The following is a 26,404-nucleotide window of genomic DNA, read 5'->3' as shown; positions in this document are numbered from 1 at the left end:
AACTACCACAACCCATTGAGCAGCGGCTGCTCCACTTTTGATCTAGCTCCCTGCTAATGCACCTGAGAAGGCAGTAAAGATGGCCCAAGTGCTTGGGCCCCTTCCACGCATGTGGAAGACCCAGATAGAGTTGCTGGTTCCTGGCTTCAGTTTGGCCCAGCCCTGGCTGTGGCAGCTATTTGGGAAGTGAACCAGTGAGTAGAAAATATCTTTCCTCTTCCTCACTCTCTGTAACTCTGCCTTTCAAGTAAAAATTTTAAGGGAGAGGAAGGGACAGAGAGACATTCCATCAAGTCACTCTCTAACTGGCTGCAACAGCCAGTATTGGCCCAGAGCAAAGGCAGGAGACTAGAACTGCATCTGGGGCTCCCATGAAGAGGGCAGTGGTCCAAGCACTTGTGCCATTTTCCACTGCCATCTCAGATGCATTAGCAGGGAGCTGGATTCAAAGTCAAGTAGCAGGTCCACTTCTGGTCCAGCTCCCTGCCAATGTGCCTGGGAAAGCAGGAGAGGAAGTCCCAAGTATTTGGGACCCTGCAACCATGTAGGAGATACAGAGGAAGCACCTGACTCCTGGCTTCAGCCTGGCCTAGCCCTGGCTGTTGCTGCCATTTGGTGAGTGGACAGGTGGACGGAAGAAGGATCTCTCTGTCCCTCCCTCTCTCTCTCTGGATAACTGACTTTCACATAGATGAATCAATCTTTTTTACAAAGGAAAAGGAAGTGGAACAGCTGGGACAAGTACTGGCACTCATACAGCATTACAACACCATAGGCAGCAGCTTAACCCACTGTGCCACAACACCAGCCCCAACTCTAGGCACTTTATATCTATCAATAACATGCTGTGTTTTTCTTCTGCACCCAAGTAAGATCCTATACACACACATCCAGACTTGAAAACCTAAAATGAAGTTAACAGCAAACTTTATGTCTTATTTCGTATCCCATGATATGATCAAATCCAAACTAGTGACAAGTTAAAACATGTCCTGTGGCCCAGAACTACTCCACAAAGTTAATGACCACATTATCCTGGGCTTACAACTGAGAACAACTCCACAGCCAGAAGTTCACTCTTGGTGCAGATATCGAATCCCGCCTATCCAAAACCTCAGATAAGCATCAGAGCTTCTGGAGTCTCTCTAATACAAAATATCTATCGGGCTCTCCTCAGCATGAATCTTGGTCCTCAAGTCTGGCTCTTATCCAGTCCAGATTTCAAAGTGAAAAGAATCATTCCTGGGAAATTTAACCTATGGCATTCAACATAGGGTATCCTGCATGACCATCTAAAGACTTTTTTTTTTTAAGACTTTTTTACCTATTTATTTTATTCATTTGAAAGGCAGAGACAGAGAAGGATCACCCATGCACTGGCTCATCCCCCTAGCACCATGCCAAAGCTAGGAGTCAGGAACTCAGTGTGGGTCTCCCATGTGTGAAGTAGGACCCAAATACCTGAGCCACCATCTGCTGCCTCCCAGGATGTGCACGAACAGGAAATCTGGAAGCAGGAGCAGAGCCGGGACTCAAACGCAGGCTCTCTGACAAAGACTGTGGGCTTCCCAAGAGACATCTTAACCACTGTACCAAATGCCCACCCCTTAATTTCTGTTTCTAATACCTCTGAACACTGATTTGGCTGAAAATAAAATAAAAATACCACCAAACAATAATCTATTGTTAATAAGAGATCTTTTTTTTTTTTAAGATTTACTTATGTATTTGAAAGGCAGAGTTACAGAGAGGCAGAGGCAGAGTTATAGAAAGGTCCACTGGTTCACTCCCCAGATGGCTGCAACTGCCAGAGCAGTACCAATCTGAAGCCAGGAGCCTGGAGCTTCCTCCGGGTTCCCCACGTGTGTGCAGGGGCCCAAGCGTCCATGCTATCTTCCACTGCTCTCCCAGTCACATCAACAGAGAGCTAGATTGGAAGTGGAGCAGCCAGGATTCGATCCGGTACCCATATGGGATGCTAGCATCGCAGCCGGTGGCTTTACCCGCTGTGACACAGCACTGGGCCCATAAGAAATCATTTTTAAAACAGAATATGGGGAGCCAGCACTGTGGTACAATGGCTTAAAGCCCTGGCCTGAGGCGCCGGCATCCCATCTGGGCGCCAGTTCTAGTCCCGGCTGCTCCACTTCCGATCCAACTCTGCTGTGGCCTGGGAGAGCGGTGGAGGATGGCCCAGGTCTTTGGGCCCCTGCACCCACATGGGAGACCCAGAGGAGGCTCCTGGCTCCTGATCAGCACAGCTCTGGCCGTTGCGGCCATCTGGGGGGTGAACCAGCGGATGGAAGACCTCTCTATCTCTACCTCTCTCTGTAACTCTTTCAAATAAATAAAATAAATCGAAAGAAAGAAAAGAAAAGAAAAGAAAAGAAAAGAAAAGAAAAGAAAAGAAAAGAAAAGAAAAGAAAAGAAAAGAAAAGAAAAGAAAAGAAAAGAAAAGAAAGAAAGAAAGAAAGAAAGAAAGAAACAGAATATGGGGGGCCAGAGCTGTGGCACAGCAGGTAGAACCACCACCTGCAGTGCCAGCATCCCATATGGCACCAGTTCAAGTCCCAACTGCTCAACTTCCGATCCAGCTCTCTAGTATAGCCTGGGAAAGCAGTAGAAGATGGCCCAAGGCCTTGGGCCCAAGCACTGGCGTGGGAGACCCAGAGGAAGCTCCTGGCTCCTGGCTCCAGATCAGCATAGCTCCGACCGCTGCAGCCAATTGGCTGAACCAACAGATGGAAGACTTCTCTCTCTCAGCCTCTCCTCTCTGCGTAACTCTTTCAAATAAATAAATCTTTAAAAAGAACAGAATATGGAGTTTCATAGACTAAAATCCAATAGAACTATTAATATACCATTATTAAGGAGACCGCCTTCAAAAATTTAAATCTTTGCTTTACATTCTGAACAAAACGCCTCTTCCCTAGTAGAGACAACCTGCAGGAATTGTTACTCCACGTTGCATGTGATAGTGGGTTTCACAAAGTTCATGATAAACAAAATCCAGATGCAACTGGCAGTGTCCTAGTTTTTGCTCAGTCTGTACCTGACTATAACAGAATACTCTGGATAAAACTTGAACTGCTTGGAAAACCTTTCTGTCAGTTCTTGCCTTACCGAGAGAACCTAAAAGACTGATTCCTGAATGAGTGACCCAATGAGAAATCATACAAGTTTACACGTAAATAACAAAAAATGTGAGACAAAGTAGTAACAACTAGTTGATGAAGGGAATTCCTAGTGATCGAGTATTTGGCCTTGTTATTCACAATACGGAGTTTCCATGCTGAATTTGACCTCTCTCATAACAAATTAAGAGAGCACTCAGGGTTGCACGTTCCTGTATGAGGATTCATTGAAAGCAAAACGCTGCCCAGGACAAAGGACAGGACAGGACAGGGTCCACCCACCTGCCCAAGCGCCTCTGAGGCGGCGACCCCGCCGCTTATCTTCCCAGGACACCAAGTCCAGCTCCCTAATCCTGCTGACCACTGCCAACCCCACCTTCAGGCTGGGAACACGACATTCCTCTTCCGTTAAGAATTCTGCCCAAGCCCTAAAACAGAACCCAGTCACATGGCTCCGCACAACAGACTTTCTGAGACGCCTGGCGAGTGTCCCGCCGCGCGCGGCCCCAGGCGCACCCGCACACACCCGCTGCAACCATCGGCTGCCCATCAACCCAAGTCTACACCCGCAGCGCTGCCAACCGTCGCACACCGCACCCGCTCCGCGGAGTTCGCTTCCGCGCCCCCTGCAAGCTGGAGGGAGCCGAGCCCACCCCGCCGAGCGGAGGAAAAGACCCCGGCCCACCGAGGCAGCACGGGGGGCGAACTCACAGCCCCCAGGTCCCCACGCGAGTCCCTTCCCGAGAGTGACGCCCTGGGGGCGACTGCAGCCCGTTCCAGTGACGTCTCACAGAGGACAAGCGCCCCTCAAAATCGTCCCCCGACGCGGACTTTACCTTCAGCTCCTCATCACCTTTTCAGACGCGGGCACGGCCCCGAGGCGACCCCTCAGCTCGCGGGGTCGGGGCGGGGCAGGGCAGGGCGCGGGCAGCAGCGGCCAGGGAGGCAGCCCGGCGCGGCGGCCCGCGGTCGGCGATCGCGCCCGGCGCCCGCGCGCAGCAGGACGCCGCCCCTTCGCACACTTCCGCGCCCCTCCGCAGCCCCCAACCCGCAGGCGTCCCGGGGAGGCGGCTGCGCGGGGCCCCCAGACACTCCCCACCGCGGGAGCAGCCGGCCGACCGCAGGCGGCGAGGCCCTCCTCCCGCTCCGACCCGAGCGCCGGGCGCGGCCGCCGGGGGAGGAGCGGCCCGGGAAAAGGCGGGTCCGGAAGCGTCCGGAAGAGCGCGGAAGGCTGAGGCGGCGGTGGGGTGCGGTGGGGGCGGTGGCCCAAAGCGGAAAACCCCAAAAGCGGGCGAAAAAAGCGGCGTCGAAAATACTGTCAGAAACACCCGGAAGACCGCGGTGACCCCGGATGCGGATAGCCAGAGGGCGCTGGGGGTCACCACTTCCGGCAGCCGCGCCGTCACGTCCGGCTCGCGCGGGGCCGCAGTGCGCGTGCGCGGGGCGGCGCGCGCCGGGGGCCGCGGGGCGCGGGAGTGCGCGGGGTGAAGCCGGCGTTCCCGCGCGCGCCGGTCCCCTCAGGCGCCGGGAGCTCGGCCTGAGGCGTCGCGGGAGCGCGCCCTGGGCTCGCTTCCGCCCGCTCTGGTCCCGGGGCGCGGGAGTGCGCGGAGGGAAGCCGGCGTTCCCGCGCGCGCCCGTCCCCTCAGGCGCCGGGAGCGCGGAGTGAGGCGTCGCGGGAGCGCGCCCCGGGCTCGCTTCCGCGCGCTCTGGTCCGCCGGGTCGGCGTTCAGAGTTGTCTTTTCCCTCAGCCGGGCGCGGGAGTGCGCGGAGTGAAGCCGGCGTTCCCGCGCGCGCCCGTCCCCTCAGGCGCCGGGAGCGCGGAGTGAGGCGTCGCGGGAGCGCGCCCTGGGCTCGCTTCCGCGCGCTCTGGTCCGCCGGGTCGGCGTTCAGAGTTGTCTTTTCCCTCAGCCGGGCGCGGGAGTGCGCGGAGGGAAGCCGGCGTTCCCGCGCGCGCCCGTCCCCTCAGGCGCCGGGAGCGCGGAGTGAGGCGTCGCGGGAGCGCGCCCCGGGCTCGCTTCCGCGCGCTCTGGTCCGCCGGGTCGGCGTTCAGAGTTGTCTTTTCCCTCAGCCGGGCGCGGGAGTGCGCGGAGTGAAGCCGGCGTTCCCGCGCGCGCCCGTCCCCTCAGGCGCCGGGAGCGCGGAGTGAGGCGTCGCGGGAGCGCGCCCTGGGCTCGCTTCCGCGCGCTCTGGTCCGCCGGGTCGGCGTTCAGAGTTGTCTTTTCCCTCAGCCGGGGGCGGGAGTGCGGGGAGGTCTGCCGGGGCTGGAGCGCGCTGCCCCTGACGGCGAGTGTCCACCCGGCCCTCGGGTGTTTACTGGTTGCGCTCGAGGCGTGAGCCGTGTCTGTGGAGTAGCCTAGTGGTCGTATTGTGAGTCTAATACTTACAAAAATCTGACCCTTCTTTCCCGAAGTGACCGGTTTGTGTCGTCTTTCTTCCTGTCCGGAGGTAACTTGGCTCCAGGAACGTAGGATCACAAAGGGCACTGTGCTGACTTGTAGATTTTTTGTACTGTTTTTCTGTTTTAAGTTGATTTCTTATTTTTTTTCTACTGTTTCTCTGTTAGTTCGTTTCTTATTTTCTGCTTTGAATTGCTTTTAATTTTTGAAAGGTTTTCTTTTTCTAGTTTCTTACCTGGGAAACAGATCACTTTCATTTTTGACTCAGGAGCTTTGGTAAGTGTGTTATTTAGTGCGCAGATACTGGGGGATTTCTGGGTGTCTTTCTGTTGTTGGTTTCTTATTTAATCCCTCTGCGGTCATAAAATACTTCACATGTCATCTGTCCCTGCTGGTTTTCTGTCTGTTGATCATAAAAGGAATGTTGGTTGTGAATGTTTCAACTTTTCAATTTTTTGCTTCATGTAATTTGAAGCTTTGCCTCGAGTTATATCGACATTTATAATTGTTCTTTTAGTTTGATGAATATATCCTTTGTGCACCTGTTATTATGAAGTGATCCACTTTATGAAAGACCATCTTCTTTCCTGTAGTATTTGATGTGCAGTAATACAGCCACTCCAGAATTCTGTAATCCAGTCTTGATGTGGTATGTTTTAAAGGAAAACATAGTTCCAGATATTCATGAAGTTCTCCAGAAAATTTGAAAAGGAAGTACTTCCTAGCTCATTCTGTGAGCCATTACTCTAATACCCAAACCTTGGATGTTCAACAAGGAAACCACAGACCAGTATCCCTCCTTTACATGGCTGTAAAAATTCTTGACAAGAGTCTAGCTGTCTTTACTCCACAATATTTTTAAAAAATGATACAGGCCGGCGCCGCGGCTCACTAGGCTAATCCTCCACCTTGCGGCACCGGCAAACTGGGTTCTAGTCCCGGTTGGGGCGCCGGATTCTGTCCCGGTTGCCCCTCTTCCAGGCCAGCTCTCTGCTGTGGCCAGGGAGTGCAGTGGAGGATGGCCCAAGTGCTTGGGCCCTGCACCCCATGGGAGACCAGGAGAAGCACCTGGCTCCTGCCATTGGATCAGCGTGGTGTGCCGGCCGCAGCGCGCCAGCCGCAGCGGCCATTGGAGGGTGAACCAACAGCAAAGGAAGACCTTTCTCTCTGTCTCTCTCTCTCACTGTCCACTCTGCCTGTCAAAAAAATAAATAAATAAATAAAAAGATAATTATTAAAAAAATGATACAACTTGACCAAATGGGGGCTTATTCCATAAATGCGATATTGAATTAGCATTGGAATATCAGTCAGTGTAATTTATCATATTAAATAAGAGTGAACAACAAAAACCTATATAGTCATCTCAATAGATGCGGCAAAACACTGGACAAAATCCCATATCCATTCCTAGGATTGCAAGGAAACACCCCAACTTGGTGGAGAACAGCTGTAAAAAGCATCATACTTAATGGTGAAGAACTGAGTGTGTTTGCCCAAGATCAAGAACACAGCGAGAATTTCTGTTCTTACCACTTTTGTCCAGTGTTGTACTGTGGGTTCCGCTGTATTCAGTAAGGCAAGAAAAAGAAATGAAAGGTACTCGAATTGGAAGGAAGTATAAGCTGCCTCTTAATTGTTAAGTGACAAGTTTTGAAAATCCTACAAAAACTGTTGGAGATTCTGTAAGAAGCTGTCAGAACTAACAAATGAGGTGAACAAGACTACCAGTTATAAAACCAATACATAAAAATCAATTGTATTTGTATTATGCTAGCAATACAATCTGAAATTACAATTTAAAAACAGCATTTATAACATCAAAAATATTTTTGAACTTGCGTTAAGCAAAGATATCTTGGGTATGATACAGTAAGCACTATAATAAGAAAAAATAATAAATTCAACTTCATCAAAATTGAACACTTCTGTTCAAAAGACTATAATTTATTTATTTGAAAGGGAAAGAGAGATTGGCAGACACATTGGCCATTTCATTTCCCAAGTGCCTGAAACCAGCCAGTGTTCCTGGCTATGCCATGCTAGAGCCAGGAAACTGGAACTCAGTCCAGATCTCTCGTGTAGGTGCTGGAACCCAAGAACTTTAGCCATCACCTGCTATCTCCCAGAGTGTACATTCACAGGAAGTTGGAGTTGGAAGCAGAGACTTGAATGCAGGCACTCTGCTATGGGAGGTGGGCATCCCAAGTGACATCTTAACCACTGCACTGGAAGCACCAGATATCTCAAAAAATACTTCTAAAAGAACAAAAAGACAAACCAAAAACTGAAGAAGATATTTACAAATGACATGTCTGATAACTTGTATCCAGAGTGCCTACTTTTAAAATTTTTTTCATACCTCAATAATAAGAAAATAACCCCAACAAACAAATGGGTAAAATGTTCAAATAGACATTTCACCAAAGAAGACACATGAATGGCGAGCAAGCGCTCAAAAAGTTGTGCAACACCATTAGTGAATTGGGAAATACCAAGTAAAACTATAATAAGATACCATTACCGGCCGGCGCCGCGGCTCACTAGGCTAATCCTCCGCCTTGCGGCGCCGGCACACCAGGTTCTAGTCCCGGTCGGGGCGCCGGATTCTGTCCCGGTTGCCCCTCTTCCAGGCCAGCTCTCTGCTGTGGCCAGGGAGTGCAGCAGAAGATGGCCCAAGTGCTTGGGCCCTGCACCCCATGGGAAACCAGGAGAAGCACCTGGCTCCTGCCATCGGATCAGCGCGGTGCGCTGGCCGCGGCAGCCATTGGAGGGTGAACCAACGGCAAAGGAAGACCTTTCTCTGTATGTCTCTCTCTGTCCACTCTGCCTGTCAAAAAAAAGAAAGAAAGTGAAGTCACAAACTCTGATCTACTACTACTGGAATGTAAAATGGCATAACTACTTTGGAAAACTGTAAGTAGAATACTTACATATGATCCAAGTATTCCACTTCCAAGTATTTCCCCAAGAGAAATGAAAGTATACATCCAGATGAAGTCTAAGTTTTTTTGTTTTTATTTTTGTTTGTTTTAATTTACTTGTGTGGGGAGCAACTCGGACTAGACTAAGTTACTGGAATTAAGACTTATTCTATGCATCTGCTCTCCCACAATATGGCGCTGGGAGAGGAGTAAACAGCTTTTATGCAGCTGCCTCCAGTTCAACCAATAAACTGCAGGACCTGCTCCTGATTGGAGGAGAGCAGCGTACTCGGCGTGTGGGCAGCAGAGTTGGGATTGGTGGAAGAGGACTATAAAGAAGGAGAGAGACAACATGCACCAGGAACATCTAAGGGGAACATCCGGATAACATCTGAGCAGCCCCCGAGAGAGCCGGCCGGCGGTGTGCCGCTCCCCCGCGGAAGTGGGGAAAGTGGCAGGGGGCATCGCCCTTCCACGGAGGTGGAAGGGTTGGCAGCCAACCCGGGAAGAACCAGCAGCAAACCCGGGAAGGGCCAAGCAGACAAAAGAACAGTGCAGGGTCCTGTGTCGTTCCTCCGTGAAGAGGGGGAGCGACAACTTGAAAGGTAGAGTTACAGAGAGAGAAATCTTCATCCACTGGTTTGCTTCTCAAATGTCCAAAATGGCCAGGGCTGAGCCAGACCATAGTCAGGAGCCTGGAACTCCATACTGCTTTTCCACCTGGATGGCTGGGGTCCAAGTACTTGGGCCATCTGCCACTGCTTTCCCAAGTGCGTTAACAGGGAACCAATCAGAAGTGAAGCAACTGGGGCAGGAACCGGCACTCGGGAGATGCCAACATTGCAGGCAGCAGCTAACTGCTGCACCACAATACCAGCCCCCAACAAAAAGATCTATGCATAAGGGGTTGACGCTGAGGCTTAGCAGGTAAAGCTGCTGCCTGTGGTGCTGGCATCCCGTATGAGTGCCAGTTCAAGTCCTGGCTGCTCCATTTCCAATCCAGCTCTCTGCTGTGGCCTGGGAAAGCAGTAGAAGATGGCCCAAGTCCTTGGGCCCCTGCACCCACGTGGGAGACCTGGAAGAAGCTCCTGGCTCCTGGCTCCGGATTGGCACAGCTACGGCAGTTGCAGCCCATCGGGGAGTGAACCACCGGATGGAAAACTCTCTCTTTTTCTGCCTCTCCTACTCTCTCTAACTCTGACTTTCAAATAAATAAATAATTTTTTTAGAAAAGATCTATACACAAATATTCACAGCTACTATATTAGCCACAAACTGGAACAATACAAATGTATATTGATAGCTGAATGGATAAGTTATTCATGATATAGCCATTCAGTGGATCATACTAAGAATAAAAAATTACTGATATCTGCAAAAACATGGATGAATCTGTGAATGGTTATGACCAATGAAAGATATCAGGCCCCCTAAAATGTAGATGCAATATGATCCCATCTATATTAAATTACCAAAAAATAATCTTTAGTGAGAAACAACCTGGTAGATGGTAGGGGGCAAGGGGAAGAGTGGAGGAGGGCAGTGGAGAAAGATTGCAAAGGAGTACAAGGAAATTTTTGGGATTGACAACACATGTTCTTTATTTTGATTATAGTTTCATGTGTGTATTCATATGTAACAATGTATAATGTATTCTGTCTTGCATGCGCCTGGCTTCATTCTTTGCCCTTCCAGTTCTGACTTCCTCCTCTTCAGTAGATCTCAGACCTGCATGGAAATTTGACGCTTTCTCTGTCTACTCTTGGTTCTTGCCCTTTTTCCTCCAGCAATGCAGGCTCCCTCCAATAAATCTCTTACATGTCTCACCTAACATTGGCATTCACTTCGTGGATAACCTAAACTAACTGAGAGTGCTGGGAAATCTCCCTGAGGAAAGAGCAGAAGTTAGGTGAAAACTCGGGGAAGAAGGAATAGTCCCGTACAGACGGCTTGGCACAGTGCCTGGCGCAGGGCTGGAACGCAGTGAAGATGGCTTGACTTGATAGAATGCTGATGTTCTCGGTGTGGTGTGCAGTTATCCAGCATACACACTTGGACAAGGGGAGATTCATTAGTAATCCTGTTAGACGAACACCAAAACAGGATGAGCTGTAAGTTGCCCAAATGTCAGGCAGTCGTTTTAATGTACACCTAGTGGGGGCTGGCAGCATGGTGTAGCAGGTAAGCCGTTTCCTGCGGCACCGCATCCCATATGGGTCCTGGTTTGTGTCCTGGCTGCTCCATTTCCAATCAAGCTCACTGCTGTTGACCTGGGAAAAGCAGCAGAGGATGGCCCAAGGCCTTGGGCCCCTGCCATCCATGTGGGAGACCCAGGTAAATCTGGCTCCTGGCTCCTGGCTTCGGCTTCAGCCTGCAAAGCCAGCGACCCTGATGAGCACCGGTTTGAGTCCTGGCTGCTCCACTTCTGATCTAATGTTCATGGGAAAGCAGCAGAAGATGGCCTGAGGTTTGGGTCGCTGCCACCCAGGTGGGAGGCCCAGATGGAATTCCAGGCTTCTGGCTTCAGCCTGGCCACTGAGTCATTTGGAGAGTGAACCAGCTGATGGAAGATCCCTCTCTCTCTATCTCTCTGTAACTGCCTTTCAAGTAAAATAAATATTTAGAGAGTAAATAAATAAAAGCACAGTTAGTATACAAACAGGTTGGTTTCTAAACCTGATTATTTTTATGTATTATTTTATCAGAAGCAGACAACCAGGAAGTAAGCAAGCTGTTCTCCCCTGGTTCACTCTGGCCGGAGCTGAAGTCAGGAACTCAGCCTGAGCCTCCCGTGTGGGTGGCAGAAACCCATTCCCTTGAGATGTCCTCTGTTGCTTCCCAGGGTGCAGATGAAATAGCAACAAAACAAGCACTTCCGTAGGAAATTCCGCTCCTTAATGTTCCTTCCCTTTCTGGGAAGGTTTTCATTCACTGAATCATTCATTCGCGTACCCCATGCATCTTTCAGTCAGCATATGTAGTGTTGAAGGCCTACTGCTTGACAGGTTCTGTTCTAGGCAGATAGGGAAGAATGCCATGTGTGGAGGTGGGGTGACAGGAATGACGTCCTGAGAATGGAAGAGGCAGCCGACGAGCAAAGGAGGCCAACATTCAAGACCAATCGAGTTGCATGAGAACAGGGTTGGACTTAAACGAGTCCCAGAAAAATATTATGCAGGAACTGGGTTTCATTCAAAAACATCGTGCCTCAAAATAAGCTATGAAAAGGACTTGGTGGGGGGATGAGTTTATTGTACAGAAAGGTGATTCTCATAAGTATCAAAATTTGGTGCCTCATTTTTTAAAATTTTCCAATTTGTATTCTGCCTAGCTTTCCACCACACACTCATATCTTAGAATTTTTCACTCAGGAAGCTCCACTCAGAGGAGAATATTTCGGGGTAATGCTCACCAGATGGCTTTTTCTATCTTTCCCAGAAAAATGCAAAGTAGGATTTGAAACTAACACTGCCACCTACAAGAAAGTACTTTGAGAAGAAGTCTGAGATGCCAGTCAGCTGGCAGGTGTTCAAGCTGCCAGTCTCTAAGAATAGGGCTTGGGAGTGGGGCTTCTGGTTTACATAAAATAGAGATGCTAGTAAAATCAAATAAGAAAAGTAGAAGAATTCTAAGTCTTGGCTGCATTCAGAAGCAATTGTCTGTTAGCCTGGGTATTTTATACCTCCGTCAGCTCAATTGTGCCAGTGGTGGTCCAAGCTCTTGGCAAGCTACTTTCAAATCTGCAGCTTAGCTTCCTTACCCTCCTAGGAATAACTGTAACATCTTCCTTCATGTTGAAAGTGTTAAATTCTGGGCCCTGTGCTGTGGCATAGTAAAGCCACCGCCTATAGTGATGGCAGCCATCTGGGCACTGGCAGCTCCATTTCTGATCCAGCTCTCTTCTGTGGCCTGGGAAAGCAGTGGAAGATGACCCAAGTTCTTGGGCCCCTGCACTCAGGTGGAAACCCAAAAGAAGCTTCTGACTCCTGGCTTCAGATTGGCCCAGCTCCAGCCTTTGGGGCCAACTGGGGAGTGAACCATCAGATTGGAAGACCGACCTTTCTCTGCCTCTGCCTCTCCCTAACTCTGCCTTTCAAATGAATAAATAAATCTTTTTTAAAAAAGAAAAGAAAAGGTTAAATTCTTAGTATTATTAGAGGGAATGCTGGGAAAATTAGAGTTGTGCCAGAGCACAGCCCAGATGGTGCCATGCTGATGAATAACCAATATTAGTCATCAATCAATCAGTAGCATCCAGCACTCTACTCAGCACCTGGAGAGCAATTTGAAAATGACATAGAAGAAGTATACGTGATGATAGGAGATGATGAAAAAATAACTTCAGGGCTGGTGTTGTGACCCAGTGGGTTCAGCTGCCTCCTGCAGTACCAGTATCCCATATGGGCACCAGTTCCAGTCCTGGATGCACCATTAGCTCCCTGCTAATGGCCTGGGAAAGCAATGAAAGATGGCCCAAATACTTGAGCCACTGCACCTGCAAGGGAGACGTGGATGAAGTTCCTGGCTCCTGGTTTCTGCCTGGCCTAGCACTGTCCTTTGTGGCCATTTGGGGAGTGAACCAGTGAATAGAAAATCCCTCTCTGAAACTCTGCCTTTCAAATAAATATTTGAATAAGTATTTGAATAAATATCTATTTATTAGAGAGGCAGAGAAAGAGAGAGAGTCTTTCATCTGCTGGTTCACTCCCTAAATGGGCACAACAGCCAGACCTATGCCAATCTAAAGCCAGGAGCCTTGAGCTTCTGGGTCTCCCACGCGGGTACAGGGGCCCAAGACTTAGCCATCTTCCACTGCTTTCCCAGGCCATAGCAGAGAGCTGGATCAGAAGTGGAGCAGCGAGACTTGAACCAGCGCCCACATGGGATGCTGGCACTGCAGGCGGAGGCTTCCCCCCACCATGCCACAGTGCTGGCCCCAAAATAAATATTTTTAAAAAGAAAGAAAAATACCTCCAAACTGAGGGTAAAGATGGATGCAAAAATGAAATCAGCGAGAACAAAAAAGATATGTTCAGCAATCATAATGACATCCCTGGTGAAAATTTGAAAATAGGCCAATCATGAAATACTGCAGAGGATGTAGAACAAGACCCCTTAAATACTTCTGGTGACAGTAAATCATTTAAAACCCCTTTAGAAAACACTCTGGCAGTTCAAATAAAGTTGAATTTGTATATACCCATGATGCATGGCTTTCAAAATTTGGTAGACCAAAATAGACATCTTTTAATTCCCATTTTCCATGAATTTTTTTGAAATACCATCATCCCCTGCAATCCAGCATTTCCACTCCTGAGTTTGTGCCCTAAAGAAATTCTCACCCAGGAGGCATGTACCAGAATGTTAACACTGCATTGTTTCAAGCATTCCTGACAAGAAATTGAGTAACTAAACTGTAGAGCTTTTAAATTTTTCTTTATCTATTTAGTTATTTGAAAGACAAACTGGCAGAGAGAAAGGAAGAAACAGGGAGAAAGATATCTGCCATCTGCTCTTTCACTTCCCAAATGCCTGCAAAAGACAGGCTGGGCCGGCACCGCGGCTCACTAGGCTAATCCTCCGCCTGCGGTGCCAGCACACCGGGTTCTAGTCTGGGTCGGGGCGCCGGATTCTGTCCCGGTTGCCCCTCTTCCAGGCCAGCTCTCTGCTGTGGCCCAGGAGTGCAGTGGAGGATGGCCCAGGTGCTTGGGCCCTGCACCCCATGGGAGACCAGGAGAAGCACCTGGCTCCTGCCTCTTCGGATCAGCGCGGTGCGCCGGCCACAGCGTGGCAGCCATTGGAGGGTGAACCAACGGCAAAGGAAGACCTTTCTCTTTCTCTTTCTCTCTCTCTCTCACTGTCCACTCTGCCTGTCAAAAAAAAAAAAAAAAAAAAAGACAGGCTGGACTGATGTGAAGCGAGGAGTCAGGAACTCCACCTGGCTCTTCCACGTGACAGGCAGGAACTCAAGTACCTGGGCCACCAAAGACTGCCTGCCAGGTGCATTAGCAGGGACCTGGTTGGAAGTGCAGAGTCAGGCCTGCACTGTGGGCAACCATATGAGCACCAGTTGAGTCCTGGCTGTTCCACTTCCGATCCAGCTCCCTGCTTTGAAAGCAGCGGAAGGTGGCCCAGGTACTTAGACCCCTATCACCCATGTGGGAGACCGGGATGAAGCTCCTGGCTCCTGGCTTCAGGCTAGTCCAGGCCCAGCTGTTTCAGACATTTGGGGAGTGGAACAGTAGATGAAAGATCTGTCTCTCTTTCTCTGCCACTCTGCCTTTTAAATAAAATCTTAAAAAAAAAAAAAAAAAGTGCAGAGTAGCCAGGATATGATCCGGACTCTTGCATATGTCACCATCCCAAACAGTGGTTTAACCTGCTGCGCCGTAACTGTAGTGTACTCCTAAAATGAAGTGCAATACAGCAGTGAGGATAAATTACAGCTGCATATACAAGGGCACTTTAAAAAGTTCGTTGAAAATGGAATAAAAATACAGGGTTGTTTTGATGCAAAAAAAAATGAAAGCTGTATACAAGGGATTGTCAGAAAGTTCATAGGTAATGCATATTATGAAAAAACTATGCACATGTCAATCATGGTATAAATGTATTTTTGTATAAATTTCTAGTTAGAAACCACTTTTCTTTTTTTAATTTTTCTTATTTGAAAGAGGGCAAGAGAGAGAATTTCCATCTGCTGGTTCACTCCCCAGGTTTCTGCAGCAGCCAGAGCCTGGAACTCAACGTGGGTCTTCCACGTGGGTGGCAGGAACTCGGGTACTTGCGCTGTCACCACTGCCTCCCAGGCTGTGCGTTAGCAGGAAACTGGAATGGGACAAAGAGCTAGTACTGAACCCAGGCACTCCAGTATGGGATGCAGACGTCTGACTGCTGTTTCTCTGATCAGAGGGAGGGAGCAAAGAGAAGCTGGGCTCAGCCCTCTTGGTCTCTGAGTCCCATAATGGCGCCTTCTCACTCCTCCAAGGCACCAAGAAGCCCACCCATGCTGAAACATTTCAGCATTGAACACTGAGGTCCCCCTGACTTGTCATCCTCAATAGTTCCTGATCCTTCCTCACAGTAACTGTCATATTGGTGTGGTCAGGAACTCGCCCACCAGGCGACTAGGTCTGGGTTTGACAGGCCAAAAAATAACTTTGGAGCCTTAGTGCAAATTCATACCTCTTTGTTCACAGCTGTGGGCTAAAATGTACACAGGAAAGCAACCATTTACCCGTGATGTCCAACTGGACTGCAAGGAGGTATCTGCATCCGACCACACGCCTCAGCTTTATATGAGCTTACAGACAGTAGTGGCACCGAGCCAAACAGTTACTTAACAGGGCTGTGGGCAGCAAGCCAAGCAGGTGGGCCTGTTGGTTACCATGACATCAGTTGCCATAGAGGCACACAGATAAGGGGGCAAAGGCACAGAGGCATGGGAGCTTGATAAATTTTACTTATCGGCCTCATGTTCCTAACAATTGGGGATATTTGTGTGTGCACATAAATAATGCCCTAAACTGATTGGAGTTTATCTAGCAAGCAGCTGCTAGCATTGGTTCAGTAATTGATGCTATAATGTCCTCCTGTATGGTGTCAAAATGGCTGCCTTAGCTCCAGGCATGGTATCTGTCATCCACAAATAAATGTGTAGTAATTAATTATCCACAACAGCATAAAATTCTATAGTGTGAATATACTACAGTGTGTTGACTCTAAAAGTAAGCATTTGGGTTGTTTGCACCTTGCAGAGTTTGATTTTGTTTACGTTTTCTGTTTGTGCTAGCACACAAATATTTGCAATTAATGTTCTTTTACAAGTCTCCTAAAAGCACTAATTTCTGTACAGCCCAAACCTAGGTCTGAGTCATAGAGTATTCACAGTTCAGTTTTGTTTTATTATGCCCGTTATATATGTGATCTCCTATGATACATGTTGTTCAGTCCCTACTTTCATCCGCTACAGCAGCTGAGAAATGTGTCCGTTTCGCTCATCACTGTAGGCCCAGCACTGGTATTCACGTAACAGATGCTTACTGGACATCTGCTGGGCACCAGGCTCAAGCTGGAAACACTTACTTGAGCTTCCCTCCTCTCCTCTTCCTCCAGCTCGGCCCCCAGTTCTGACAGTACAGTTTGCTAGTTCAAAGCCACAACGGTCATTATCCAAGACACGCTCCCTTGATACTGGTTGGAAAGGGCTTGAGCCTCCCAGGGTGCTGAGCCACATGACGTAGCCACGCAGCTGGCGCCCGCTCTGCCTGGAGAGTAAAGTGACTTGGAGCCCCTGACGCTCTGGTGCAGGGACAGCTCGCTCAGCAGCACGGAGCAGCCTGCCCGAGAAGCTGCCTCACAGGTGCTGACTGTGACTTCTCTCCCCGTACCTGTCCTCACACACAACTGTCCTTCCTTTTTGTCTGCACTCACCTGTGGCCATGGGACTGGAGGAGGAGTCCGCAGTCTTGGCTGTGAAGAAGAGTGGCACCAGTTAGCTCTTTATCCGTAGATCATGATTTGTCTATCAAACTAACCCCAGGGGCCAGCACTGTGGCGCAGCAGGTTAATGCCCTGGCTTGAAGTGCTGGCATCCCATATGGACGCCGGTTCAAGAACCGGCTGCTCCACTTCTGATCCAGCTCTCTGCTGTGGCCTGGGAAAGCAGCAGAAGATGGCCCAAGTCCTTGGGGCCCTGCACCCGTGTGAGACCCAGAAGAAGCTCCTGGCTCCTGGCTTCAGACCGACACAGCTCCAGCCGTTGTGGCCAGTTGGGGAGTGAACCATCCGATGGACGATCTCTCTCTCTCTCTTTCTCTCTCTCTCTGCCTCTCCTCTCTCTGTGTAACTCTGACTTGCAAATAAATAAATAAATCTTAAAAAAAAAAAAAAAAACAAAACTAGCCCCAAACCCCAGGCATTGCTGTTTGGATTGGAAAGAGAACTGATACACAAGCCAAGGATGGCCCTATATGGGCCAAGCGTGACCGACACCAGGTACTTCTGGGGTGGCTTCACCCAGTTTCTATCTAGTAACTTCATTCCTACTGTTCTCCAATAAGATCAAGCAGTCAAATTCTGTCCTCAATATTACAAATGGTGGATGAATGAAGAGAAGACAGATTAGTGTAACTGGTACTGCAGTTTGTGATCCTAGTGATATTGAACGTTGCACTAGGTCCTTGTGTAGGGAAATGTGTGACCTGAGGCAGCTTCCCTTGCACCAAGCCTCCGTCAGAGAATGGAATCCCGTTTTAGCAGCACCGGATGGCTGCACCGGCTTGTCATGTCCCCAGCCATCACGTTGTGTCATTGTCAAAGTTCTGCTTTCGTCCCCAGCCCGACACTGAGTTCCTCATGAGAACTTCCCTGTGGGTCCTTTAACCCCTGGCAGATTGCTGAGTGCACACACAGCGAAGTTCCCATGAGTATTTGAGAGGCAGGGTAACCTTGTAAAGTTGGCAGTAATTCAACATAAAACATTTTATTCAGCTATGAAAATAACATAACAGTCAAAATATAAACAATGGAAGGGAATCCACGTGCCTTTTTCTCTACCACTCTCAACTCTTCTGCCCGAGGATATTTGTCAACAGTGTGTTGGGGGTTTTCCCAGACCTTCTCAAATACCCAGAACGCTAATCTGAAGGGGCCCCCCAGTACATGTGATAACATTACAGGACATTTTCCTTCCATGTCTAGTTGCCCCTTTTGAATTTCATTCTACAAATAGAAGGAAACCTCCCACTGCACGACAGCACAACAGTGGGCTTGGCCAGGTGGGTACAAGGGAATCGAGTAATGGAAAAAAACTGCTGGGCTCACATGAGGTTGCTTCAGGCTGCGATTCTGGGTAGACCTGAATTCCTATTTTCAGGAAAAGGCGGTGTGTTTTGGGATCTGTTTTCCTAAAGCTTCAGGTTGATTCCCTGTTATTTAGCATGAGTGACTGCATTTGCTTTCAGTATGATGTCTGGGAACCTAATGCAGGGGCTCGGTCCCACAAAACAGCCTCTCCTAATTTTTGTTTACATATAAAAGTGAAATTACACTGTAAATATTATGCTGAAACTTGCTTTTTTTTTCTTGAAAGATTTATTTATTTATTTGAAAGGCCCAGTTACACAGAGAGAGAGGTCTTATTTCCACTGGTTCACTTCACAGATGGCCTCAACGTTCAGAGCTGGGCCAATCGGGAGCCAGGAGCTTCTTTCAGGTCTCCCTCATGGGTGTAGGGGCCCAAGCACTTGATCCATCCTCTGCTGCTTTCCCAGGCACATTTGCAGGGAGCTGGGTCAGAAATGAAGCAGCTGGGGCATGAACCAGCACTCGTATGGGATCCTGGCACTGCAGGCGGCAGCTTTACCTGCTATGCCACAGCGCCGACCCCAGCAACTTGCTTTTTAACTTCAACAATATAGTTAGTAGTCCTGTGTGTGTACATATAGTTGTTTATTCCTTTAAGTAGCTGTTTAGGGTCATAATTTATTTAAATGGTTTTTTTAAAGATTTATTTTATTGATTTTGAAAACAGAGTTAAAGAGATAGACAGAGAGAGCTCTTCCATTCCCTGATTCACTCCCAAAGTGGCCGCAATGAGAAGAGATGGGTCAGGCCAAAGCTAGGAGCTAGGAGCTTCATCTGGTTTCTCAAGTGGGTGCAGAGACCCAAGGACTAAGGCCATATTCTGCTGCTTTTCCAGGCGCATTAGCAGGGAGCTAGGTCAGAAGTGCAGCAGCCAGGACTCAAACTGGCATCCATAAGGGATGCTGGCATTGCAAGCGGCAGCTTAGCCCACTGAGCCATGACAATGCTGGCCCCTATTTAAATTATCTTATATGATGGGGCCAGAGCTATGGCATAGTGGATTAAGCTGCTGACCCGGCTCCTTGCCAATGCACCTTGGAAAGCTGTGGAAGACGGCCCAAGTATGTGGGTGCCTGCAGCCATGTGGGAGACTTGGAAGAAGCTCCTGGCTCCTGGCTTTGGTCTAGCCCAGCTCTGGCCATTGGGGCCATTTGGGGAGTGAATCAGCAGATGGAAGATTCTCTCTCTCTCTCTTTCTCTCTTTCTTTCTCTCTTTCTCTTATTTATTTGAAAGGCAGAGCTACGGAGAGAGAGAGAGAGAGACAGAGAGAGAGAGACAGAGAAAGAGGAAGATCTTCCATCTGCTGGTTCACTCCCAAAATAGGCACAACAGATGGGTCTGGTCCAGGCTGAAACCAGGGACCCAGAACTGCACCCAGATATTCCATGTCACTGACGGGGACCCAAGGACTTGGGCCATCTTCTGCTGCCTTCCCAGGTACATCAACAGGGAGCTGGGTTGGAAGTGTAAGGCCACCACAAAACACACCAAACACCGATGTTAAAGAAAGGTTTATTGTCGGGTGGCGGAAGCCAACAGGCCAGAGGGAGAGAGAGAGAGCGCGCATGTGTGCGGGAAGCAGGTCCTGTTATGCTCTTGCAGGGAATAGGGAAGTGGGCCAGCAAATCCCATTAGGATGGGGGTGGAAAGCAGCAGAAGATGGCCCAAGTGTTTGGAGCCCTGCCACCATGTGGGAGATCCAGATGAAGTTTCTGAGTCTGGGCGTCAGCCTGGCCCAGCCATGGGCACTGCAGCTATCTGGGGAATGAGCCAGCAGATGGAAGCACTCTCTCACGCTCTCTCTCCTTCTTTTTCTGTAATTCTTACAAATAAATTAAATTAATAAATATTTTTAAAAGGACAGCCTTTGGCCTGAGTCGCAGCTCAATAGGCTAATCCTCTGTCTTCAGCACCAGCACCCCAGGTTCTAGTCCCGGTCGGGGCGCCGGATTCTGTCCCAGTTGCCCCTCTTCCAGGCCAGCTCTCTGCTGTGGCCCGGGAGTGCAGTGGAGGATGGCCCAAGTGCTTGGGCCCTGCACCCCATGGGAGACCAGGAGAAGCACCTGGCTCCTGCCATCGGATCAGCGCGGTGTACCAGCCGCAGCGAACCAGCTGCAGTGGCTGTTGTGGGGTAAACCAATGGAAAAAGGAAGACCTTTCTCTCTGTCTCTCTCTCACTGTCCACTCTGCCTGTCAAAAAAAAAAAAAAATTCAAAGAGAATGCATACTATGAAAAAGAAAATGCATGGGTTTCAAAATTTAAAAAAAGACAGCTTTTATATGCAGTTCCTTGGTTTAGAAAGTCAAAAAACAATAAAATAAATTTAGATTTAGAAATTATGATTTATAATGTACAGTACCGTTGTTGACTGAGACAGTTTGCATGGGTAATCGTTTTTATCCCGACATATTTCAGTAGTTCACATGTGTTAAATCCGGTGGTTGGGACCGGAGAAAAGCCTTGTCTGGTTCCTTTCCTCTTCTGACTTCAGCCACCTTCCCTGGCAGATAAGGGAACAGCCATAGCTGGACACGGTCTGTGCTCCTCGGAGAGCCTGTGGGACAAAAAACACATCCCCGCTGCTCTGATTCTCCTCGTTCTCTTCTTTGGAATCTATTCGTATGTGGGTGCAGGTCCTGGTCAAAAACACCCGGACTTCTGAGACTTTCAGTTTTGGAGGTGGACGCGCTCGAAGGGCAAGGCGGGAGCTCCCCTGCAGCAGTACAGGGCGCAGAGCTGGAGCTCCGTGGCTGGTGGCACGTGGCACGAGCTGGATCTCTAGGCCAGCACTCGGAGAAGCCTTCAGACAGGCTTTTTCAGCACGGTGCTGATACAGCTCGCGTCTGATTTCAACTCTGCCACTTCTAATCCTGCAGTTCTGCGACCTTGTTGTTAGCGCAGGGCTTCACGGGACTGTTGAGAACATCATGGTTGACTCACCAGTGTCACTGCAGGGTTGATGGAATGGGAATACTTCCTCAGTCTCCTTTCCCTGGCTCACTCTTTTTTTTTTTTTTTAAGATTTATTCTATTTATTTGAAAGTCAGAGCTACACAGAAGGAGAAGGAGAGGCAGAGAGAGAGGTCTTCCACCCGCTGGTTCACTCCCCAATTGGCCACAACGGCCGGAGCTGCACCCATCCGAAGCCAGGAGGCAGGAGCTTCTTCCAGGTCTCCCACGCGGGTGCAGGGGCCCAAGCACTTGAGCCGTCTTCCACCGCTTTCCCAGGCCACAGCAGAGAGCTGGATCGGAAGAGGAGCAGCCAGTACTCGAACCAGTGTCCATATGGGATGCCGGCACTGCAGGCGGCAAATTTACCTGCTACACCGCAGTGCCGACCCCTTTCGGCTTACTCTTACTGGGTGGCATGCAAATTTCTAGTGGTTGGTTGGGTTGTTCCTCTTTAAATGTAGAATAGCCAACTAAGTAGAAGAAACCACACAGACCAATGCATCATATGGAAATCGGTCTTCTTCTGGAAAGATCAATCAGGATCCCAGGTTTGGTCATCCCCAGAAAAATATGAATGTGGCCCATAATAGCCTCCAATAAAGAATGCAAAGGTAGGTAAATGGGAGGTATATAAGATGAGAGAGGGAGTAGGAGGTGGGATGGGAGTGGAGTGGGAGGACGGGAATGGGGAGAAGAACCACTATATTTCTAAAAGCTATACATATGAAATTTGTGTTCATTAAATAAAAGCCTTCTTTAAAAAAAATGCAAAGAGTTTTGCCTCTCTTGGAGCCCCTTGTAGGCCACTCTGGTTGAAGGTCTCTAACTTAAATAAATCTTGCTTGTAAATACGTCTTGCTTTTCTCTTTGCCTTGTCCTCTTGGAAATTTTTCTTCCATGTGAGACAAAGCACCGAGGTCATCTCTTTGCCGCCACCATTTCACCAGTAGCACAGATCCCTGCTGACGTGCTCGAGGAAGCTCCTGGCTCCTGGCTTTGGTCTGGCTAGCTCTGGCCATTGCGACCACTGGGGAGTGACCCATTGAATGGAAGGCTTTTCTGTCTTTCACTCTCTCTCTCTCTCTCTCTCTCTCTCTGTGACTCTATCTTTCAAATAAATAAACAGTCGACAAGACCTTTCTAGTCAAAGTGATCAATTATAAAACACCATCAGCTGGGTGGCAGCATTGTGGCATAGTGGGTAAATCCGCTGCCTGTGATGCCAGCATCCTATATGGGTGCTGGTTTGAGACCCAGCTGCTCCACTTCCAATCCAACTCCCTCCTAATGAGCCAAGGAAAGCAGCATAAGATGCCCCAAGCACCTGGGTCCCTGCACCCACATGGGAGACCCAGAAAAAGTTCATGGCTCCTGGCTTAGGCCTGGCCCAGCCCTGGCTGTTGTGGCCATCTGGATTGTCCACCAGCATATACAAGATATCTGTGTGCCTGTGTGTCCGTGTGTATGTGTCCATCTCTCTCTCTAACTCCGCATTTCAGATAAATTTTTAAAAACATTTTTATAGAGTAACATATTTTATAAAAAATACCACCAACTGCTTAAGAAAGTATCTGTGCCTTAATCTTGTTACCAAGATCAGAGCTTCAGTTCCCGCTTTGCCACCAACTGGTTCTATAAGCAAATGATAAACTCTCAGAGTCTCTTGCAGAACGGAGATGATAAAAATATCTACAGAATGCTGAAGATTTTACAAAGCACTGGATGTGAAGAAGCATTAGGCCCTAGCAAATTGTGACACTCATTAGATTTAGGTAAGGTAAAGGGAGGAAAAAAGGAAATTCATTTTCCTGGAAATGACATTTCAGCAGAGAAATAGCTCAGAGGCTTTGATCGAGAAGTGTCGGCACCTGTCTGAACCTCTGCTCACCTCACCCGCAGAGGGGAGAGAGGGCGTGAGGGCACCATTAGGTGCGTCTGCCTCAATCAGCAGTAGCCACACACGTTAAATGTTCCCTGTGTGGCCCGCGCTGTCCTCCCTGCTTTCTGCTGATTGATTGTCTGATCATCACAACACCATTGAGGCAGGCTTTGCTTTCTGTTCAGACCTGAAGGAGAGGTCTTTCTAAATTCTTTTTGTTTTGCCTTATTTTAATAATTTATTGACTTAGTTTATTCAGGGGCGTTGTTCCTTTTTTGAGAAAGAAAATACAGAGAAGAACTCAACATTGGTTATCTAATGCCACATAACAAATCACCCCAAAACTTTCGCAACTCTGGAAAAACGAACATTTTTTATGTCACCTGATGTCTAAGGGTCCGGAAGCAGAGAGTGACGTAGCTTGGTGGTTGTTCTTCAGCCTCACGAGGTCATGGTCAGGCTGCTGGCCAGAGCTGTGTTCATCTGAAGAGGCGGGAGGGTCTGCCTCCGAGCTCACTCGTCTGGCTGCTGCGGGGAGACTTCAGTTCCTCACACACCCCGGAGAGAGGGGACATGAAAGAGCCCAGGAGAGAAGCGGCAGTCTCCTAGTCTTGGCCACGACAGCTCATATTCTGTTTACGGGAAGCAAGACACCAAGTCCAGCCCCAACGAAGAGAAACTAAGCTCCACCTCCCAGGGAGGGAATATCAAAGAATTTATGAATGTATCCCAAAACTACAAGGAGTACAAAGAAAGACAAAACGGTGGTGTGCTCCCTGCCGCAAATCGGCAATTATTACCATATTTTCCTCAAGAACACTTTCGATAAAAAGAATATTAGAAATATGCCCCGTCCCAATCCCCTTCCGATTCTCAAGACATAACAGCAGTCAAATTACGTGATGCATCTGCCCACTCTTTTTAAAATTTTGACATACGAATAAACAGTGAAAACAATGCATGGTATTATTTTGTAGTTTTTAAAAACTTTTCATAAATGGTATAATACAGGAAAGCAGTAGAAGATGATCCAAGTCCTTGGACCCCTGCACCCACATGGGAGACCCGGAAGAAGCTCCTGCCTCCTGGCTTCAGATTGGCGCAGCCAACTGGGGAGTGAACCAATGGATGGGAGACCTCTCTCTCTCTGCCTCTCCTATCTCTGTGTAACTCTGACTTTCAAATAAATAAATAAATCTTTAAAAATAAATAAATAAATAAGTGGTATAATACATATTCTGGAACTTCCTTTTTACGTTGAGTTTTGTTTTTGAGATTTACATATGCTGATACATTTAGACTTAGTTCAATATCCCACTGAGTAAACTGCTTTGAGTTCATCTGTTGTTGGAGATTGTCCCCTAGATTGTAAATCACCATTCTAATCAACGCTGCACCACGTAGCTTCCTCATGTCTCCTTGTAAGCATGGACAAGCGTTTCTGTACAGCAGTGTTTCTTGAGTGTTTTGAGCCCAGCCCACAGAGAGAAGTTTCTCATTGTGACCGGCTAGAGACGTAACTGAAACCAAAGTTTCGTAAAGGAGATGTTCAACGTCCTCTGCTGTTACCTACTTTGAATCTTTTTTTGGACAGGCAGTTAGACAGTGAGAAAGAGAGACAGAGAGAAAGAGGTCTTCCTTCCATTGGTTCATCCCCCAAATGGCTGCCACGGCTGGCGCGCTGTGCTGATCCAAACCCAGGAGCCAGGTGCTTCCTCCTGGTCTCCCATGCGGGTGCAGGACCCAAACACTTGGGCCATCTTCCACTGCACTCCCGGGCCACAGCAGAGAGCTGGCCTGGAAGAGGAGCAACCAGGACAGAATCCGGCGCCCCAACCGGGACTAGAACCCCGAGTGCCAGCGCCGCAGGCAGAGGATTAGCCTAGTGAGCCGCGTCGCTGGCCATGAATCTACTTTTTAGCATTGCCAGTTGAGACCCTCTGAATTGAATCTGGATGCACCACGGAGATCTCCATCTGCAGTTCAAAGAGGAGACTCGGAAGGCTTGTGTCCAGCCAGCACATGTTCCATGTTCCATGTTCCATGTTCCATGTTATGTGTGCCTGTTACAGCAGTTGAAGCTTTACCAGGGACTGCAGAATTGGCCTTCAAAGTAGTTGGGCCAATCTGCACCGCACGCAGCGACGCGGGAGAGTTCCTTTGTGCCCACAGCAACACCCACTCTCAATACTGTCAGATTTTCATTTTTGCCAGCCTCATTATCAGGCCTCATTGAAGGGTGGGAAGAAAGCAGGCCTGCATGAATGTGCTGCTTCTGTGTAGGAGGCACAGATATGCCGGGAAAACTGTCTCCTGTGTTGGCCCTCCTGGAGAGTCCCTTGTAAAACAGTGTAAGGGAGAAGGGACGCTACCGGGCATCTCTCAGAGGACTGGTGTGCAAGGCCCCCTCCCTGGGGAGAGGCCCCCTCAATGCTTCCCCGCTTTGCGCAGGCCTGTACCCTCCCAGCTCCCCGGCACACAGCAACCATTCATGCTGGTTTGTGGGAACTCGAGGCATTACGTCCAGACTGCTGCTGCCCTCGCTCTTCCTGCTGCTCTCAGGGCGTGTGCAGCCCGGTACCCACATGGGAAAGGAAGCCCCCAAAGCCCCGTGTGAATGGGATTTGGAGGTGTGGCCTTTGGAAGGTGACTAAGGTTAGATGAGGTCATGAGGGTGGCACCCCCACGATGGTGTTAGTGACTTTATAAGGAGGGGAAAGAGAGAGCTGAGACAACTCCGTCTCACCATGTGATGCCCTCGCCCATGACACCCTAGCAAGAAGGCCCTCACCGGGAGCGGCCCCTTGACCTGGGACCTCCAGAACCACGCGCCCTTCCCCTCTGTAAGTTACCTGGTCTGTGGTGTTGAATGACAGCCCCAGAACACCGGCTACGGCCCCTTGCATCCTCTCCCGCTGCCCCGTTCCCAGCACGGAGACCTTCGCGCGCTCTCTCGGAGGGCCTGCTCCATCAGCCACCCTACCTTTGTCTCCCTCACCCTCTCTCCAGCACAGAAGCATGCTGAGGTTCCTCCCGGAGGAAGGACTCCCGTGGAGATCCTGCTCCTCTCTGACCTGTTCTTGCTCGTTCTCGGGCCCACACAGCACTTCCCCTCGCGGGGGTCCTTCATGCGCTTGCGCAGGGCTCCACCTGCCTGTATGGTCAGCGCCGATGGGCAGGAGACTTCATCTCCCTAGTACCTGCTGCAGAAGAGGCTCCCAGGACACATCTGAAAGCTAAGAAACCACCT

The 26,404-nt window shown here is 49.2% G+C and overlaps 1 protein-coding gene and 1 long non-coding RNA gene across 5 annotated transcripts in view; both read right to left on the bottom strand.

Annotated features, from left to right (window-relative positions):
* TENT2 (terminal nucleotidyltransferase 2) overlaps positions 1 to 4,108 on the bottom strand; it is an 87,571-nt gene extending 83,463 nt beyond the window's left edge. For all 4 annotated transcript variants that reach the window (XM_008261867.4, XM_051854076.2, XM_008261869.4 and 1 more), the window contains exon 1: positions 3,971 to 4,108. The gene's annotated coding sequence lies outside the window, so the exon portion shown is untranslated. The remainder of the gene's footprint in view (positions 1 to 3,970) is intronic.
* A 12,559-nt stretch (positions 4,109 to 16,667) lies between these two features.
* On the bottom strand, positions 16,668 to 24,263 carry LOC108177261 (uncharacterized). Its single transcript, XR_011381841.1, has 3 exons — positions 23,538 to 24,263; positions 20,683 to 20,877; positions 16,668 to 16,926 (listed from the first exon to the last, which is right to left on the bottom strand). It is a non-coding gene; the product is annotated as an uncharacterized lncRNA (long non-coding RNA).
* Positions 24,264 to 26,404: the final 2,141 nt, after the last annotated feature.

This window comes from Oryctolagus cuniculus, chromosome 14 (assembly GCF_964237555.1).
Source record: "Oryctolagus cuniculus chromosome 14, mOryCun1.1, whole genome shotgun sequence".
In the NCBI taxonomy this organism is placed as follows: domain Eukaryota; kingdom Metazoa; phylum Chordata; class Mammalia; order Lagomorpha; family Leporidae; genus Oryctolagus; species Oryctolagus cuniculus.
This window is presented reverse-complemented; position numbering and strand designations above follow the sequence as displayed.